At 35.4% G+C, this 14,488-nt stretch overlaps 2 pseudogenes; one reads left to right on the top strand and one right to left on the bottom strand.

Moving 5' to 3' along the window:
• Window positions 1-507: 507 nt before the first annotated feature.
• LOC148938429 (protein pelota pseudogene) lies at window positions 508-1,668 on the bottom strand (annotated as a pseudogene).
• A 1,171-nt stretch (window positions 1,669-2,839) lies between these two features.
• Window positions 2,840-3,574, top strand: LOC148938428 (protein pelota pseudogene; annotated as a pseudogene).
• The last annotated feature ends 10,914 nt before the right edge of the window (window positions 3,575-14,488 follow it).

Genomic DNA, 14,488 nt, shown 5'->3' with positions numbered 1-14,488 from the left:
TAGCGTATCTCAAAAATAGCTTGATGTAAAAGATATTAATAACCCAGTACTCAAGCCTTGACTAGCTGTTCAAGTGTAACCCTTTACATAGTCAAAGTGCATTTTGATTTAATCTTAAGAGAACATTTAGTTTTTAAACATATGGGGAATTGGGGAGGTGGGGCTGGGGAGGGGGATTAGTTGCCCTCCAATCACTTTCGACTATTAAAAAGGGCATCAGCGCTTTCTATTTTCAATCGAATGGGCCCCTTTCAAAGTTCACAGGACAGCTCCTTCGATACGAAGTGCCCTGGTGTAAACAACAACAACAACTACAAATATCACTAATCGATTTCGACTATTAAAAAGGGCATTAGCCCTTTGAACTTCAAATCGAATCATCTTTATTAAACCTAGGGGCGTTTGCTCACCCACGATTTTTCAAGTTAGCAAAAGCAGTAAACGTATAATATCCTGACCTTTATTTTATTGCTGATAAATAACATAAAATGTTCTAAGATTTATTCCTCACTTTTCTACAACTGCTTCTTTATTATCATCATCTTCTTCTTGCGGCTCAGCCATTGGAAAACGTAAAATAGCAGCAATACCAGTAAATTTGGTAAGCTCCTCCCCAGAGAAATGCATAGACGAAAATATTCTAATTTTTCCGCCCGAACTGCTGACACTGTCAACAAGGCTGACATATCTTTGTCTTTCCGAAATGTCTCTTGACCTAAAAAGGCTGTCTGTTACCAACAGCGTGTCAACAGCCAGTGCTTCAGCAGCCACTGCTACGTGTTTGTATCCATAAAACGCTCTACTTGGGTCTGCACTAAGCATTTGGTTGAAAGCTCTTAGTGACTGAACTTCGGCTCCCATTTTTGTGTCAGAAAGCTTACTTATAACAGCTGGATCTTGAAGAATATCTTTTACCGAACGCTTAAATCCGGTTGATATTTTACAAGGAACAAATTTACGTTTCACGTCATGCAAAATGTGGTTCTTTGTTCTCATTGCTGTTTCACATAAATAATCATAAAATTTATCCACGAAGCCTGGGCTACCAATTATTAAGGCCCGAATAACTTCAAAGTTTAAATGTCTTAGAACACCATCTACTATGTTTTTGTGGAACTTTTCTAACACCTTCTCCCTTTTGGCAGTATTTCCTTTTTGTTTTTGTGGTATTTTTACCTCAATTTTAGTTTTCAAACTTGTCATTGATTTTGTAATCAAATAAATATTAGCCAGTCCTTCTTGCATCTGTACCACAGCCAAATCGGCAGTTTGAGTTGGGTCACACGCGGATTTAAACCTTTCAATTGCAATAGTATCCCAGCACAGCTTGGACAGAGAGAATTTTCTGTTTGTTTCTAAGTCTATCGTATGATACGCTTCAATCTAGACATACGGATTCTCTCGTCTATTTCTTCCTTTTACTCGAATAACACATGCCTGTGCATCAGAATCTACAGTGGCTATTTGAATGGTCAGAGTAGTCCGAACTCTTTTACTAGATGAAGACCTTGTTTCAGATTCAGTCTGTACCTTTCTTACAGTAGATGCCGTTATAGAGTCTCACTCAGACAACAGGTTGTAGACTTGCCACATGTCTTCTGCATCTTCAGGAATTAGGGTAACAACTCCAGGTCCATCAACTTCAATTGATTTTCTGCAAAGCTTCATACTTAGATGTTCGTGTGTGTTAGCAATATCTGTTACTAATAAGATCACTTGAGTTTCTCCATCCTTTTATGTATAGTAAATGACATCACGGCAAATGACGTCATATTGTTTTGGATCAAGATTTATGTTTCAATATGACGTCATATCCACCATATTCAATTATAACTAGCGTCATATTCAATATGACCTGCACAATTTGCCGTATATTAGTAAACGCAAACTAAGGTTTGATCCCGAACAAATTGCAACAGAAATGATTTTTACACCATGTTGTAGAGAAAAAAAAGCTGAACAACAAATCTAAAGTTGCACATTCTAGGTGGACACAAAACTATTTTTTTTGCTTTTCGTATCATTTTTTTCAGTTTTTCCTTAAAAAATGAACTGTCGGTAAATGTTTGTTTTTCTTTATTTGAAGTACCCTCCCGATGTAAAATGAAGAGCTGAGCCTGAAAATGAAAGCAATTTTGATGTACAATGTACCAGAAAAAGTTTCATAACCTTAAAAATGTGGTTTTACCGTTCTCATCGTTATTGTCAGAGTTCAACCTGTAAACACCTCTCTAATTTTAAAGCTACAGTGATTGTGACCTTTGTCCAAATGGCAAAACAAAAACAATACTGTCCAGAATGCAGACTACGAGTTACTTCTAACTCAATCAAATGTGCAAATTGTGACTCTTGGTTCCACACAGGGGCCAAAAAGTGTGCCAGGATAGACATTACTAATTGGAGTAACTCCTGGATGTGCCTTGACTGCTCCACTAAATCCAAGGTAAACCTTACTTCTTCTCCGGGTCTTTCTGTACCCCGTTCTGGCTTCCCTCGAACGCCTCGTACCCCAGTTGAAAGAAAAAGAACTCTTAGCATCCTAAGTGCTCTAAATAGTCCTACTCCTTATCCTGACCCTACTCACAGCCAGCTTTCTGTTTCAACAGAAAAATCAAACAAGCCCCAGGAGGCTAGTTCAGTTGGTCCTACAATTTTACTTGCCCCACCCCAGTGCCATGTTCTTGAAGTCCTTCCCGAAGGTCCAAGGCATGTATCATGCCAAACCACTGAATGCAGCAAGGATAAATATGTTCAAACGGACGGCGTCACGACATCCCCCTCATCACAAGCAGATTTAAAAAAAAATTTGACTTTAAAAGAAAAGCTAACGGATGTGTTAATGCTAATTAGAGATTTTTTGTCAATTTATGAAAATGATTCAAGAAGTCAACTTACAAATTATGTGGTAAAAATACCACAAAAACAAAAAGGAAATACTGCCAAAAGGGAGAAGGCGTTAGAAAAGTTCCACAAAAACATAGTAGATGGTGTTCTAAGACATTTAAACTTTGAAGTTATTCGGGCCTTAATAATTGGTAGCCCAGGCTTCGTGGATAAATTTTATGATTATTTATGTGAAACAGCAATGAGAACAAAGAACCACATTTTGCATGACGTGAAACGTAAATTTGTTCCTTGTAAAATATCAACCGGATTTAAGCGTTCGGTAAAAGATATTCTTCAAGATCCAGCTGTTATAAGTAAGCTTTCTGACACAAAAATGGGAGCCGAAGTTCAGTCACTAAGAGCTTTCAACCAAATGCTTAGTGCAGACCCAAGTAGAGCGTTTTATGGATACAAACACGTAGCAGTGGCTGCTGAAGCACTGGCTGTTGACACGCTGTTGGTAACAGACAGCCTTTTTAGGTCAAGAGACATTTCGGAAAGACAAAGATATGTCAGCCTTGTTGACAGTGTCAGCAGTTCGGGCGGAAAAATTAGAATATTTTCGTCTATGCATTTCTCTGGGGAGGAGCTTACCAAATTTACTGGTATTGCTGCTATTTTACGTTTTCCAATGGCTGAGCCGCAAGAAGAAGATGATGATAATAAAGAAGCAGTTGTAGAAAAGTGAGGAATAAATCTTAGAACATTTTATGTTATTTATCAGCAATAAAATAAAGGTCAGGATATTATACGTTTACTGCTTTTGCTAACTTGAAAAATCGTGGGTGAGCAAACGCCCCTAGGTTTAATAAAGATGATTCGATTTGAAGTTCAAAGGGCTAGTACCCTTTTTAATAGTCGAAATTGATTAGTGATATTGGTTGTTGTTGTTGTTGTTTAGACCAGGGCACTTCGTATTGAAGGAGTTGTCGTGTGAACTTCGAAAGGGGCTCTTTCAATTGAAAATAGAAAGCGCTAATGCCCTTTTTAATAGTCGAAAGTGATTGGAGGGCAACTAATCCCCCTCCCACGCCCACCCTCCCATTTGCCCATTATGTTTAAAAACTAAATGTTGCCTTAAGATTAAATCAAAATGCACTTTGACTATGTAAAGGGTTACACTTGAACAGCTAGTCAAGACTTGAGTTCTGGGTTATAAAAATCCTTTAGTTCAAGCTATTTTTGAGCTAAGCTAAGAATAACCGTACTTGCTTTTAATTCAAATTTCATTAACCCAAACCAAGAGATTCTCTAATTATTTCTTGAAAAGGGTTGTTTATTCCTGTGACCTTATTAAGCTTTGACTTTTAGCAGGAAAACTTGATTGAAAATATCTGGACATAAAGGCTTAGAAATTCTTAAGCTGATAATATTGTTCCCCTTTTCCCCCTAACCTGCTTGTATAAACATTGAGGTCACCTTTGTATAAACATGCAGTACGGGGTTAACGAAATGAAAGAATGATTAAAAGGGGAACGGTGTTCCTCTTCGTATAAACGTCTGAAGATTGCACAAAGAGGGTGGTTAAGTAATGTTTTTGTCCGATAATTCCAATTTTCGAATATAAGGTCTTTATAAAATCAAGCTAAGTCTCAAGGTACTCAAGGCTGAAAAAGGGGAAGCAAAAATGGCTCTCCTAGCTTTCTCCTCTTGGTTAAGGTTTCCTTTCCTCTTTAAACCCTCAGTTATTCAAAGCTTAAATTTCTGGGAAGAAATTTAATTTGGCTTATTCTACCCTTAAAAAATGCTGTTTTGTCCAAATGGCTCAAGCCTTGTCTAGGTGGAAATACTAATGAAACTATAAGTCCCAAAATCATCAATTTCTCTTATATACGTATTAAAATTATTTCCAAGTGACAGAAAGCCTTTTAGAGGTTTTTCTTCTTATTTTAACCTTCATCTTCAAACTTTTATCTCCAAGGAGAATTTCAGACAGACAGTGGTAGCTTATCGTATTTACAAAGTAAAACACTTACTCTTTGTTCGATTTCCAAAAAAAGACTACCCTTTTTTCGTTTCTGAATCCCTATTTTAAGTTCTCTATTATTTTGTTCTTCTTTCCTGTCATTGGTCAGAGACCAGTTTGATGTCATACTAATAATAGTTCTTTGTTCAAAAGATTAGTTTTCGCTTTCTCTATTAAAAACCCTGTTTTTGATCATGTGATTCAAATCCCGTAATATCTCTTGTCGTTGACCCCTCGAGTTTGAAGCGGCAGTCCGGTATTTGTATTTGCATTTTATGGTCCTTGTTGGATCAAGGGTACACTTGTTCAAAATCTAGCTAAAATTGTTTGTTTCCTTACACAAAGAAAATTAATACTTCGTTACCCTTATCATTACTCAAAAGTCATACTTTGCTATCTTTACAATTTAGTCAGGTTGTGATGGCTTTCCCACATTTTCACAACCTCCCACACTTAAAATTCTTAGTACAGTTATTTTTTCTTAATGAAACTATAACTTTGCTAAGAATCAATTTAGTTCAATCTCTTCTTGTTCTACATTTACGTGAAATCCTTGAGACTTTTGTTTCCTATAGTCGAATCATAGTTTTCTCAATGTTTTAAATATAATTCCAATAGAGACTAGTCCTAATAAAGATAGAAATAGATTAGAGGTATTTAGAAAAAATGTCCAATAGCTAGCCGTTTTCCTTCCTTTTTCGTCCTTTTAGTAAATGTGCATTTTTCTTAGCTCAGCTATGCCAATCTGAGTCTTGGAGTTGTTCTGGAAATAAATTGAAATTAAATCTTCAAATTCTTTTCTCCATTCGTTTTTTATACCAGCTACGGACAGGTTTCCTTCTAGGCTAATTATCGATATATTTAAAGGTGCCATTTCCTTTGTAATCTGTCCCCTATACATACTGTTTATCTTTAACATTTCTGCAGTTAGAGAACATTCTTCTGGCAATTTTACTATTGAGCTGCCTTTTATATATGTGAATTTACTGTTTTTTTCTGTTTTACATTCGAAATGTATTCTTATTTCCTCTTTGAAAGGAGATGTGATTATATACTTTTCCCTTCCAATTCTTTGGATTACAATTTTGTTTTGGTTTATAATTTTGTTTTGACGCTCTTTATTAATTAATACATTATTTTCAATATAGTTTGCTAAACGACATGAGTTTATTTGTGTGCTTCTAATAATAAACTGGTGGTTGCACAATAGTGGTATACTCTTTAAACTACATCTTTTTTCTATATTGTCATCTTCTAAAAAATATATCGTTTGATCTTTACTTAACCCAAAAAATTTGAACTCACTTTCTATTTGAAAGAAATACGAAGTGTTTGACACTGGGAACGGAACGTTGAACATTCCGAACATTCTGAACCCATCATGTTTATTTGATATAGAAAAATCAAAAATAACCAACAATTTTAATTGTTGTATCGCCACATTTCAGCTAGTCGATTTGTAAGGTTCCAGTAAGCCATAACGTCTATAATTAACCGATATTCTATAACCTATTGGTAGTGAATTTTCAATTTCTAAAATTGTCCTAACCATGTCTGCCAGATCTGTGATAATGAATGGGAAACTTTTATTTTCTGCTTGAAGAAAAGAAAGGATTACTGTTTCTATTTTATTTACTAGCTTTTTTAGTTGTATTGAACCTTTTGTCATTTCTTTGTTTATTTGTAATATTAGGAAATTTATTTCATTAATTTACTTTGATATATACTCGATAATTCTCTTGGAGGTCCTTCCCAAAATTTCTAAGCTTTTGTTTCTTTCCATTCTTAATTCTCGGTCGAGGTCACTTACTAACGATATAGATCTGTCCGACATGTGTAGAAACCTTTCATTTTTTCCGTTAAATAATCTACTTGATGAAAAATGTTTTCTACATTTTCATCCGTGGCTAGTCCTGTGACCAATCCTATTGTTTTTCCCAAAAGTGGTAAAAGACCTCGTTTGTTTTGATTTGTATTATCTGTTATTAATGATTCTAATATTTTGAGAATTCCATTTCCTTCACTTAATTCTAAATGTAATAGTTTGCACTTATCTATTACATATCCCTTTAGGTCATGTATTTCTCTTAGTGCTGTGAAATTCTTTTTCCCTTTTCTAAGTCTTTATTGACTATTTGTTCCATAATCTTAATATTTTCGATATTTAAAATAATCAAATTCAGATCGTCTAAATCAGATCTGAGGCTTTCTGTATTAACATACCATATTACCTGATGTATTCCGTTAACTCGGAAGATCTGACCAATCTCCTTGAAAGCTATTTGGCTATGTATTTCTGTTTCTTTAAGCAATATCCCTCTTGTCAACAGGGTCAGCCAAACAAACAGGGTTCCAACCATTTTGCCGAAATGGTTTTATGTCCTTTAGTTACCCTTTAATATGGCAGGCTACAAGTGTATTTTATTTAAAACTTTGAAAGGTTCGATAATCTTACATACTCATGACACTTTTTGCAGTGAGACAGTTGAATGTCTTATGTTATGGTACTCCCATACTTGTGAACTTTGTCCTCCTTACTCTCAGTGTTTTGATATTGTTATAAAGCCCTTCCCAGATTTTATCCCCGTTAGTATGAGACTTTTATTCTGTGATAGACGCTTGCATTTTCATAACGACTTTAATACAAATATAATTAGACATTCTGTTCTTAGTGTTGCAGATCTTGATTTAGGAGATCTTTGCCTATATCCAGGCTTCCCCCTCTTATTTTACAGTAATTTCCTTATGTTATGTCTAGTTTAAAGTGTATCGTCTTTTTAACAAGTGACGGGAATATTATTTTGCACACAATCCATAGTGTTTCTTTGGACCTAACCGATAATTTAAGGATTTGGAACATTTCATCCTGTGAACATCGCCCTATTACTCATCGGTGTATGGTTTTCGTCCTCGGTGGAATTTCCTTATTTACCCTTGAACACTTTCATACCGATCTATCGAGAAAAGAAACTAAATTATACTCTGTTCATGTCGCAGATTTTGAAGGGTTTTGTATTTCTCTAGAGGATACTGGCTTGGAGCAGCCTTTTGAAAGTTTAAATTTATAATAAGGTAATTTTGTTATTTATTAAGGTTTTGCTATTTTTCCGCCGAGAAAATCCTTTAAACTAGGATCTTTTAATTTAGTGGTTTTGATTTAGCCTTTCTTTCATGGATAAATCTTCCTTTTTCGTAATTATCAAATGTTTGCACCGAAGTATTTCCTTCCGAATTGTCATTTATTTCCTTACTGGTTATTTCTTCCAAGGGTTGTAATTGAGGCTCTGGTAATCTCGATTCTGTGTCTGTTCTTGTGTTACCAGGACCATTCTCCTCACTTGAAGTCATAATGTAATGCTGGCTTATACTTTCCAAATTGTTTTCATTTATTAGGTTTAATAAACTTCCCTTTAAATTACATTGCCAAATATTAGGGGGGATCTCTTCCTCTATCTGTGTTTTATTCATTTGCTCCCCTTCAATTTCGTCTGGTATAGGATTTAAGGGCTTGTTATCTACCTTTGACCTTTGTTTTGCTATCTTGGGGTTCATGGCTAAAAACTTTTTGTGGTCATGTATATTTTTAAGTTTTGTTATATTTAACAAACAGCGTTTAAAGGTTTTTAAATGCTGTAGCAAAAAGACGTTTTTATATAATTCCGATAACACTAGATAAGGTCCCCTATAAGAATAATTTTTTGATGAACTTTCTTGAATGACATACACTAAATTATTAGGGAAGATTTCGATTTCCAATATTTTTTGTTGTATTGTGCCGCTTGGCCTTTTTGGGCCCTTTTTAATTCATTCATACATATTTGTCGGCTGATAAATACCTCTTGATCGAGATTAGATACTCATTCATCTTCTGAACAGAACCCCTCCCTCGGATCAGAAACAATGTTATCAAATACTGATTTCGCTTCGAAACCATGTAGTAGAAAAAAGGGTGTATATTTTCTGCTAGCACCTATACTAGTGTTTAATGCTAATTGTATGAATGGTAAGAATTCACTCCAATTTCCTCTATGTATCTAATCATGGTAGTGAATTAGTATTCTTTTTACACATTTTACTCTATTTTCTGCTAATCCATTAGATTGGGGGTTTCTTGGCGATGAATGTATAATTTTGAATCCTAATTCTTTGGCCATTTCATTAAAGGTTTTACTCGTAAAGCATGTGACATTATCAGTCAGTAGGAAATCCATATTTCCAAAATGGGATATGATTTCCTTTATTATAAATTCTATCACTGATTTTGACCTGAGGTCTTTGGCTATTACTGTGTACTTAGTAAAATGCTCTACCGCAATAATTATATATTGGTCACCATTAGCGCAAAGTTGTAGTTTTCCCGTGGTATCCATTGACCAGATATGAAATGGGTGGTCAGGGAAAATACTTCATCTCAATTTAGGATATATATTGCTAACTTTATTCCTCCTTAAACATAGATCACAATTCTTTACCGCCTCCTCAACTTGGCAGTACATATTTTCAAAAACACAACTTTGTTTTAACTTATTCAAAGTTTTTATAGCCTCCATGTGTGCTCCTAGGAAAAGGCTCGTATGCATAAGATTAATGATTCCTCTAATTAGTTTTTTTGGTAGGATGATTTTAAATTGATGCATCTGTTTCCTTTTTTCTGAGTCGTCTATTGCATACAATATTCCTTCGACTAGGATCAACTGAAGATCTCTTAACCACTTCACAATAAAAGGATTCCCTTCCCCCAAATTTGAAGTTTCTGGTATGTTGTCAATTTGAGCTCGGCCCGAAACGTCAAATTTTGGAATTCTTCCTGCGGCTTACCCCTCTTGGCGCCTAGGTCGGCGGGTATTCCAGACCCATCCCAATTATCTTTGCTAGTGACCATTTCTATAGTACTAATCTTCGCAAGCTCCACCGCCCGAGCTTGTCGTATCCATAACGGCTCGTCCCTCTCCAAGTCTGAATCCCTGGACGTTTAGGATTCAGGCCGATTATCCTTAGTGCCAGTAACTTCTACAGTAGCTCTGGTCTTGGCAAGTTCCGCCGTCAGAACTTGTCCTTTACAGGGTTCAATTTCACTCCCCTCTAAATTGACCTGCTGTCAGTAACACACGCATGCGTACTGCCCTTTACTTTTACCTCTTTCAGTTTGCCGTGGATAGTCCAGGAGGTTAGGCATCTATCCCTGTACCCAGGCTTGTTCCTTCTTTTAGAAGGGAACTCCCTTTCAGTATTACTACTAAATTCATCCCCTTTCGATGGTTTGATAGCTCCGGTACTGTTTGAGCTACCCTTATTTGACTCAGATCCCTAACAGGGCCTGGTCGAACCAGTCTGGCTCGACTGTTCATTTCTACCCTCCTTAGACTTTTCATTATTTTTATCTGTATCCTGGGGAGATTTTAAGCCTAAAAGGGTATTTTCTAATTTTATTATTTCATCAATTGCCACCTTAATTTCAGGGTCTTCTAATTGAAATCCCCTCATCTCTTCTTTACCAATCCCAAAAAATCAATCGTTTCCTCGTCTCCTAATAGAACTAAATATTCTACTTCTAACTCATCAAGATTAATTGACCTATTTTCCTTAACAAATTGTGAGCTAGGGCGACTCAAATAGTCTGCAGGGTTCCTACTGGTACTAATTTGGTGATATGTATACAAATCGTTGTCTAATAGAACCGCAATTCTATATAATTTTGAGTGAAGATCCTTTGATCTTTTAAGATATGTTAGTGCAGCACATTCTTACAAATATGTGAGTTCTCGCGGCCCATCAATATCCTTTTTGGAAGTGCTTTAGACTTTGTACTAAGGCAAAAAGTTCCCTGTTGTGGTTATCAAACCTTGAGGCTGCACCACTAAGAACCTTCGAATAGGTTGCCACTGTTCGAAATCTATCTGTCGTTTCGCATTGTTTCATTAAAATTGAAGCAATACTTTTTTCCGAGGCATCTGTGACAAGGTAAAATTCTTAGTCTTTATCTGGAAATTCTAAAAAAATACTATTTGGATTTAATAATTATATTTTTAATTTCTCAAAGGCTACGCTTTGTTCTGGGCCGAAAATAAAAGGAACTTTTTTTCTAGTTAGTCGAATTAAAGGTTCGGCTAATTTTGCGTAATTATGATAGAATCCCCTGTAATAACCTGTTAAGCCTAAAAATGACCTAATTCCTGTGACGTCACTTGGTGGTTCTAATTTCTTTATAGCTTCTAGTTTTTGTGCTTGTGGTTTAACTCCTTTTGTGGAGACCCGAAACCCTAACAAGTCACATTCTTCCGAAAAAAAATGAGATTTATCAATATTAAGCCTTAGATTAAATTTTAAAGCCTGTTTTAAAGTTAGTTCAATATGTTTCAAATGTTCTTCAAAGTTCCCTGACGTATGTATTGTCAATTCATCTACATAACTTGATAAAAATGAAGAAAATTCGGGTCCATAAACCTGATTTAAAAATTCAACAAAAGCGTGGGGCGAGAAAACTGACCCTTGTGACACGCGCTTAAACACATAAGAAATCCCTTTATTTGAGAAACTAGAATATTTTTGGCTTTCTTCAGCTATGTTACAGTGATTAAATCCATTTCTAATATCAATAGTTGAAATGAATTTGGTTTTATTAAATAGATCAGAGATGACCTCTGAAATTCTTCGAATACCCCACTGTGAGTCTTTTATCGCCTTATTCATTGCTCTTAAATCTATGAGGAACCGACTATTACTTTCATCCCACAAGTGTTTTGGTGGAATTTTCCCATCCTTTCCTGGTTTTCCTATGCAAAATATTGGAGCTGTATATTCAGCTGTCTTCCCATCCTATTTTATCCTCCTCTATAGAGAGGGATTCCTCTTTATTTTCTATTACTCCTGTTTACCACAACAATTTTCAAGAAATAGTAAAAGAATCTCTTGGTTTGGGTTAATGAAAATTTGAATTAAAATCAAGTACGGTTATTCTTAGCTTAGCTCAAAAATATCTTGATCTAAAAGATTTTTATATCCCAGAACTCAAGCCTTGACTAGCTTGTCAGGTGCAACCCATTTAAGTAGAAACATTCATTAGCTTACGATTAACTTAATCTTTTTCTTTTCGGTAAACATTGGCGGATTTGAACAAATGGATCATTAGACCTAGACCTAGAAGAGGTTTGGAAATAGTCAACATAAACAGAATTAAAATATTTTTCCTTTTATTTTCTTTTGTAAATAAAATCATTTGTCACTGAATTCTGAGTACCGATTTCTTACCTAACGCCTCAGTTTGTATCACGCTACCAAATTTATTAGCCCTGCTAGTAGGGGCAACCTTACAACTGGTGCCAGCGGTACTCAAGTTCGGTGCAACTTTCGTTTCAGTGGGGGAGGATTAATTAAATTCATAAAATTTGGTAAAATTTAGTCCTCTGTTCCTCACAAGAAGGTTTGTGTTCAGTTTTCCAGACCTATCCAAGACAGAAAAGTTTGAAAAAGTGTTCATTAAAGGAAATTTTAACCTAAGGGGGAAGCTCAGACAGACTTTTACCTTTTATCTTCCTAAGATTCTTTCTTTCTTCTTCTTTTCTTTCTCTTTGCTACAAGTTCTAGTGTCCGAAGCGTCTACAATTTACAAAAAAATGGTCATAGTTTAATCATCCTCAAGAGTATGTAATATAATACTAAACTTGAGGATAAATTTAAACCAAGGTACTGAGAAAATTCTCATACAATTTATAAGTAGACCCATTTTAGTAACTTAAATCACTATAAGTAATCAAAACGTTTCCCAAACTAAGAACTGAAAGAAACATATCCATCATGAGGTCTAATGAAAGCACAATTAAAAAAATGTAAATTAACCAACGAACCGAACAAGAAGAGAGAATAAGAGTATAGAAGAACACATAAGATAAATTAAACGCCCTGCAGGAGAAATATGTAAACGCCCTAGTCAAAAACAGGCTTCAAAACCTGTTTGTGGAGCCAGCGCCCCCCATCTCGTTACTAACATATCCAAATGAAATCCATGCATGGATTATCACACTTAAACAAATACAAAGAAGTTTAGGAAAAGATGATATTGCTATGATAAATCAAGCTATCTGTTATACAAGAGGAGAAATACGAAGATTCGCAACAAGTTTAAATATTCCCAAAATAAAAGGATTAGAACATTTAGAAAAACTACTAAAAGAAGCCTTTTTACATGAAAAACCAGCTGCACAAAAACTACAAGAGCTGCTCTCTGAAAAACAAAGGCCATCTGAGTTATTACACCAATTTTACTCCCGGATCAGGGGAAAGGCAATAGATTATGCAAAAAATTATCCTAGTATAAGAGCAAATGGCATTACGATGAGTATTTTCAAGGGCGGCATGCTCCCTTCCATTGGACGGAGAGCATTAGAACAATCTAAGGCCTCGGACGACCAAGATGAATTATTAACAGTTGCAAAAAGATTCGAAGCAATAGATTTCATCTATAGGGATTCCCCAGATATGTCCCTGGGAGCAGCAGTAGTAGCCTCAAGAGACAGGAATTCCGCTAAAGAACCTGGAGTTAACCACAGAGTAGAATATAAAAACAAGGGCAATTATAAGGGAAAATGTTTTAATTGTGGGAGACTGGGACACATGAAAGTGGATTGCAAAGTCCCAAAGTGTACGAATTATGGAAAACCCGGACATTATCGTAAAGATTGTTAGCAAAGTCTAGCATGTATAAGGTGCCAAGAATTTGGTCATAGTGCAGACAAATGTCTGGCACAAAATCCTATTGAAAAAAACTAATCAGGCAGGACTTAGAGAAGGTAAATTCTAAGCCTAAAAATAAAATCACAAACCCTCCTTCTAATCAAAATGAAAATATTTGTTTTAGTGCGTTACAGGAAAATAAAACTGAACCAAGTTCTTTCCCATTTATTTGGACTGCTAAAATAGCAGACCAAAATTTTGTAAAATGTTTTGTAGATAGCGGGTGCCAAAGAAACTTGTTAAAGGAGGAAATATTTCAAAAATTTCCAGTAGAGGTTCGTAGACGCCTCAAACCATCCTCCCGAAATGTAAAATCTTTAAGTGGAGAGACTTTACCGCTAGTAGGAGAGATAAATATAGCATTCTGCATTACAGATAAGGCAAAACGGAATGAAAGATTATTCTGGAAATTTTAGTCGTCCCAGACTTGAAGTTTGATGTAATTATAGGATATGATATTTTAAAAAACTTGATCGTACGTTAAATTTAAAATATAATAAAATCTCTTTAGGAAATACAAGTACGGAGGAAATAAATTCCCATGCATTTTTTACTGAACAAATTTCGGGAAGGGGATTGGCATATATAGGAAAACAGGTCTGCATTCAGGCTAATTGTTTCAAAATCATTAAGGCCAAATTGTCGAATCACTCAGCACCCTTTGTAGCTCACGGGGACACTATAATGTTTACCCCGAATATTCAGACACAATTACACATATCTCCGTCGCTATGTCAAACTTATAACAATACAACAAAAATAGTCTATTTTAATACAAGCGATGAACCTCTAAACTTACCACGAGGTAAAACCGTTGGTTCATATGAAGTGATAAACAATGAATATTTAACGGATGTGACTTTCTTCGCAGCAGGAGTAATAGAAAATAAAGAAGAATCCCTCTCT

Source organism: Artemia sp. Qi Xiang Cuo, unplaced genomic scaffold (assembly GCF_049724085.1).
Source record: "Artemia sp. Qi Xiang Cuo unplaced genomic scaffold, ASM4972408v1 HiC_scaffold_3310, whole genome shotgun sequence".
NCBI lineage: Eukaryota > Metazoa > Arthropoda > Branchiopoda > Anostraca > Artemiidae > Artemia > Artemia sp. Qi Xiang Cuo.
The sequence above is the reverse complement of the archived record's forward strand: the minus strand, read 5'-3'. Positions and strand labels throughout refer to the sequence as shown.